Genomic DNA, 6,461 nt, shown 5'->3' on the forward strand with positions numbered 1-6,461 from the left:
TAATATAGATAATATGTGGTTCCTAGTTAAGTACTTACTTAGACATATTGGAAATAACTAGAAAAATACCTGAATCTAGGATGTTGAAAAACACATTCTTTTTACATCCGAATTTAATTTCTTTTGACATAAGGTATTGGAAATATAGATAACTAGTGGTAGCTATGTAATTTTTAAATTAGAGATACCTAAAATTAGCTAGAAAGCTACTTAAAGCCATAAAGCTGAAAAATACATGCTTTTCATCTCTAAAATATTTGTTTTTAATATTTCTTTTTGGAATGTGCATTTAGTACTCAAAATTCCTAGCATACTAAGGTAAGCTTTATTTTTATTTTTTTGAGACAGGTTCTCACTCTGTTACCCAGGATGGAGTGAAATGGCACCATCATGGTTCACTGTAACATCAAACTCCCTGGCTCAAGTGATCCTTCTGCTTCAGGCTCCCAAGCAGCTAGGACTACAGGCATATGCCACCACGCCTGGTTAATTATTTTTTATTTTTTTTTAGGTAGAGATGAGGTCTCACTGTGTTGCTCAGGCTGATCTGGAACTCCTGGTCTCAAGCCATCCTCCCACCTTGGCCTCCCAAAGCACTGGGTTGACAGGCGTGAGCCACTGCACCCAGCCTCTAAGGTAAGCTTTATATAAAGATAACTAGATATAACCTAGTCTGGGCAACATAGGGAGAACCTATCTCTACCAAAGATTTAAAAATTAGCCATGTGTGGTGGTGTGAGCCTGTAGTCCCAGCTACTCAGGAGGCTGAGGTGGGAAGGTCAATAGAGCCTGGGAGTTAGAGGCCGCAGTGAGCTTAATGGGCTTATTGTACTCCAGCCTGGGCAACAGACTGAGGCCATCTCAAAGGTAAATAAATAATAAAAAATAGATACAACCTGAATGACTAGTTGAAAGCAGAAAGCTAAATAACGCATTTTTCTCAATGTAACTTCTTATCATTGAAGGAATATGTTAGTAATATAGATGACTAGTGTTACTTATATAACTACTTATAGAGAAATAACTGGAAATAACTAGAAAATTAATTGAAGCCAGGATGTTGGAAAACATTTTTCTCAAGTGCAACTTATTATTTCTTCTTGAAGTTAAGTACTGGAAAGGTAGACAACTAGTGATACATAGATATATCTAGAAATAACTGGAAAACTACTAGCTGTCCAAAAAACAACAACAAAAAAACTATACTTCTCTGTTCTATAGTTTTTGAATGCTACTACTATAAATAAGTAGTAATCAAGAGGCATTTGGTTTACTCTGGATAGCTAAACATGAGCAGAATAAGTAGTTAAAGCTGGAGAACTAAAAAACACAACACAAACTTGTCCATTGTAAATTCTCCTTATCATTGGAATAGTTAATACTGTAAATGTTCATTTGGTACCTTTGTAATTATTTACCTAGAAATAACAAGAATACCTAGTTGAAGGCAGGAAGTTGCCAGTCATGTTCTTTTCAATTCTAAATTCTCTGCTGAAGAAAACTTGATCAATCCAGGAAGTTGAAACAATATTCTTCTCAACACTACAGTCGTTTCTATTGTGGATATAATGAGTTAGTGCTGTAGATAAGTATTTGTACCCAGGACACTAACTAATTGGATATAACTATTAATATGGAAATGAAGATGAGGTAGGAGGCCCGCAGAACTTATTTTCCAGTCACAGGGTCACGACCCCACTGATGGAAACAGGATCGGGTCAAAACAGGATGCAGTTGGCCCAGGCTGTTGGCTCCAGCCTGTAATTCCTGCACTTTAGGAGGCCGAGGTGGGCGGATCACTTGAGGCCAGGAGTCCGAGACCAGCCTGGCCAACATGGTGAAAACCCGTCTCTACTGAAAATACAAAAATGAGTTGGGTGTGGTGACGGGTGCCTGTAATTCCAGCTACTCGGGAGGCTGAGGCAGAAGAATCGCTTGAACCCGGGAGGTGGAGGTTGCAGTGAGCCGAGATCACACCATTGCACTCCAGCCTGGGGACACAGTGAGACTCCCTTAAAAAAAAAAAGAAAAGAAAAGAGGCCGGGCGCGGTGGCTCAAGCCTGTAATCCCAGCACTTTGGGAGGCCGAGACGGGCGGATCACGAGGTCAGGAGATCGAGACCATCCTGGCTAACACGGCGAAACCCCGTCTCTACTAAAAATACAAAAAATTAGCCGGGCGAGGTGGCGGGCGCCTGTGGTCCCAGCTACTCAGGAGGCTGAGGCGGGAGAATGGCGTGAACCCGGGAGGCGGAGGTTGCAGTGAGCTGAGATCCGGCCACTGCACTCCAGCCTGGGCGACAGAGCAAGACTCCGTCTCAAAAAAAAAAAAAAAGAAAAGAAAAGAAAAACAACAACAAAAACCCGAAAAACCAGGATGCAGGGAAGAAGCCATCCAAATCCAGCAGATGGCGACGAAAGCTACCTCTAGTTGTCTTCACTGCCCATTAGCAAGAAGACACCCCCAGTGTAAAGACAATTTACAACTGCCATAGCCAGGGGCCATGGCAATAGCCAGGAAGTTACCTTGTATTTTCTGGATACTCCTCACTCGTTTTCTTGAAAGTTCTCAATAACCTACCTATTGATTAGCACATAATTAAAAGTAGGTATAAATACAGCTGCCAACAGCCTATCTGCTGCTGGCTCCGGGTGCACTGCCTACGGGTTAGCGCTGTTCTGCAAAGAGCAATACTAGTTCAATAAAAGTTGCTCTGTCTCACCACCCGCTCACCCTCCATCTGGGCAAAATTCCAATTTGGCAGCTTGCCTGTCCTACACCAAAGACAAGGAGGTGAGAAAATATTCTCATAAATACTTTCTTTTCTTTCTTTCTTTCCTTTTTTCTCTTTTCCTTTTCCTTCCATTTTCTTTCCTTCTTCCTTCTTTTCTGTCCTTTCTTTCCTTTCTTACCTTCCTTCCTTCATTTCCTTCTTTCTCTTTCTTTTTTTGAGACAGCACCTCGCTGTGTTGCCTACGCTGGAGTGCAGTGATGTTTGAAAGCACAGTCTTCACAAACTCAAATTCTTATTTTTTTGTGAAATAATGAATTTATACTACAGATATCTGGTGGTAACTATGTCAGTAGTGAAATAGGTTTAACTAGAAATAACCAGAAAAAAATATGATGTCATGAAGTTGAAAAAATAATGATTTACCACTCCAACTTCTTATTTCTTCTTCTTATAACGAGTTAGTATTATAGATATCTGGTGATGTCTACTTCATTACTTACCTCAAAATAACTGGAGATAATTAAAATAAGTATTGTAATCCTGGAAGGTGATCCTGCCTCAGTTTCGACTCGCACCAGACAGCTCAACCCCTTCCTCCCACAGTCACCCCGCCCGCAGTGGGAATGGTCAACGAAGCCTCAAAATGGATCGAAGGTCCCCACACACGCCTCCACCCCTCCACCCCTCCCCGTGCCCTGACCACTAATGCGTCCCTGATTTAACGGCCACTCTCGCGCCGTGAGCGCCTGCCAGCAGGGCCTTCCGCCACACACACACCGTAAGCAGCGGCGACCAGAGCAGCAGCCAACTCCCCGCCACCTGCAGTCGTGGGACCTAAAGTCCACGCTCCGGAACTCAGAGGAGTCGGAGGACCCCAGCGCAGAATCCGCGGAGGCGCAACGCTTCATCCACCGCGCTCCCAGATGGGTTCCCAGCCCAGATCCGGCCACGAAGACACAGGTGACCCCGGCCTGGGTTTCCTGTTCCATGAGCTCCAGGAAGGCGACAGTCAGTGCCTGTCTGGGGACTCAGACCGGTGCTTTGGGGAACTCTCGGAAGGGAACTTTCCCGGAGAGGGACGCGTGGACCGGATGCTGCTGCGCCTCCTCTCTCAGGCTGCGGTTCTATGCTGCCCTATGCCCGCGCCAAACGCCCTGATATCTCTCTCTCTTATCTCTCTCCTCACTCAGTCTCTTTGCCTTTCCTCCTTTCCAGATGCGAAGGCTGTAGGGACTTCGGTGATTGAAGCGGGAGCAGACAATAAGAAAATACGGTCCGAACCCGAGCAGGGAGCCGGAGCAGAAGTAGAAAGTCATTTCTGCGCGGGAGCTGCCGACCCCACGGTCAAGTAGAACCAGAAGGGCGACGGTGGCGACCAGGAGCCCTCACAGTAGCAGCCTGAGGCTTCCAGCCCAGGACTCCTCCTCGGAGGAGCCACAACCTCAATATTAGCAGCGTATCTTCAGCACCAGTGCGTTCAGCAGGTTGCACCTGAAGGAGCTAGACAGCATTTTCCCACGCTCTGAATATCCCGACGTGTTCGCCGGTAAGCGGCTTGCTCTGGAGCTACCCAGTTCCCAGGACGCTGGGGCACTTCCCTGGACGCCTTTGGCTCTACCCATGTCTCGTTACCACCCTCCAGTGCCAAGAGCTATTTAGGGAGCTCAAGGCCACTGGCTCAGGGCTGCTCTTGAGCTGTGGGATGCCGGCGATAGCAACTGGGCATCAAGGTATTTTTTCACGCAGTATAGAAACGAATCAAGTTAAATATTTGCATTAAAAGTTATTAATTTTCGGGCTGGTGTGGTGGCTTATGGCTGTAATCCCAGCACTCTGGGAGGGCAAGTCAGGAGGATCGCTTGAGTCCAGGAGTTCAGGACCAGGCTGACCAATATAGTGAGACTTCATCTCTACAAAAAATTTTTTTAAATTATCTGGGCATGTTAGCAGCATACACCCGAACTCCGAACTTGAGCTTGAAGTTCAAGGCTTCAGTGAACGGTGATCCGGCCACTGCCCTCCAGCCTGTGCTACAGAGCTAGACCCTGTCTCTAAAATTAGATACATAGATAAATTACATAAATAGATGATAGATAGATAGATAGGTAGAGAGAGAGAGATAAATCTTGAATCCTGAGTGTTTTAGCCCTCTCTTAAATTCTGCACACAAAGAACAACCATCCCTACCTAATGCAAGCCTGGGGCTAGGTATCACAGAAAAATGTGCAGGAGCAGTTGGGAGGGTAGACATTTTCATACTGGTATGAAATGCTCATAGGTGTATTTCATTTCATCCACAATCCCAAATACTGAATTTTTGTTGTTTTCTTCCCCAGAAAGCAGCTTGCAATATGCATGGATATGAGTAAAGCCGAAGTGGAAGCCAGTAAGCCTGATGAAAGCAATTGGTCAGAGTAGCCACTCTGAAACCTGCCTCAGTCCTTGGATACCTTTGTCCTACACATTCTTAAATTGGCCTGTTTTTGTTGCCTTTTCTATGTTTGCCAAGTGAGTTTTCAACTTTAGTGGGGGAGTAATGGGATACATAAACCTTAGCCTATGGAAATTTCCCATTACCAGAGGGAATATGCTTTCTAATGGAAAAAGAAAACGAAACAGAACTAAACTGTTACTTCTATTTCCTGTACAAGATTAAGTACAAATAAAGTTCCATTCTTTCTAACAATGGTATCCTTTAGAGAACACTTCTGTGTAGAGTTATGTTGGGACTGAGCCTGACTTGAGGAGTTGGCAAATTAATGCACCAAGGAGCTATATTGTGAGAAGGTTCAACTGTATTTAAAATATTTAAACCAGGCTATGTTCTTAGCTAAATGACCGAATTTATAAATATTCAGGCATTGGAGTGAGGGAATAAGTTACACACAGAAAGAACACATTATATAAGTAATTAATGTATGTTTAGTTTCACTGAGACTGATGGGGAGGACATAGCTTAAAAGTCCAAGTGCCTGGTGGTCCTGCTATTGTTTTTAAGGGTCTGATGAAGCCATGTAGAAAGTGGCAGCCTGAAATTTTGATTTTCTCGAATACTTTGATTTGTAAGACTGAATACACTGCTAATATACTGGCATTACAGTGGGGGTGTGGGGAGGGGGCAGGTTTGCAAACTGGATATTTGTTTAAAAATTGGAATAAAAAAGAACAATTATTGAATAAGTTTTCACTCACCTAAGAAGGGTGAAAAGGTTAAAGAAAAATTGCATACATTCAAATATATACCTTGAAGATATGGCACAAATGGAGCTCTATGAGGGAGTATTCTCTTTAGAAATTTCTAACAACTAAGGATTTTTTTTTTTTATGGTACTGTTTTAAACTGGTGGGTTTCATGTAATTTGTTTGGTGGTGGGGTGGGATACGCTCAATTTAGACCAGGTTCTTACCTGTGCTAATTTGAAATGCTTTTTCAATTTCCCAGGCAGTGATGATTAATTTGTAGGTCATGAGATGAAGAAATTGCTAAGATTACTTAAGTATTATTGACCGAGTATATTTTCAAAACAAAAAGAAAATCCAGGATGAGGTTATGAGATGTGCTGTGCAGTTCGCGTGAGTGCAGTGATGCCCCCACCCCGCTATGACCAAGCCTTTTTTTTCAGACCATCTTTTTCACTCTCAAGAGTTTTCAGAGGATGAAGGCCAGCCCAGTGGCTCACGCCTGTAATCCCAGCAATTTGGGAGGCCAAGGCGGGCAGATCACGTG

General features: G+C 43.8%; 1 long non-coding RNA gene across 1 annotated transcript; it reads left to right on the forward strand.

Annotated features, from left to right (window-relative positions):
• The first annotated feature begins 3,552 nt into the window (after nucleotides 1-3,552).
• LOC115898782 lies at nucleotides 3,553-5,331 on the forward strand. The gene is made up of 3 exons (XR_004058449.1): nucleotides 3,553-3,694; nucleotides 3,950-4,280; nucleotides 5,071-5,331. It is a non-coding gene; the product is annotated as an uncharacterized LOC115898782 (long non-coding RNA).
• The last annotated feature ends 1,130 nt before the right edge of the window (nucleotides 5,332-6,461 follow it).

Source organism: Rhinopithecus roxellana, chromosome 7 (genome assembly GCF_007565055.1).
Source record: "Rhinopithecus roxellana isolate Shanxi Qingling chromosome 7, ASM756505v1, whole genome shotgun sequence".
NCBI lineage: Eukaryota > Metazoa > Chordata > Mammalia > Primates > Cercopithecidae > Rhinopithecus > Rhinopithecus roxellana.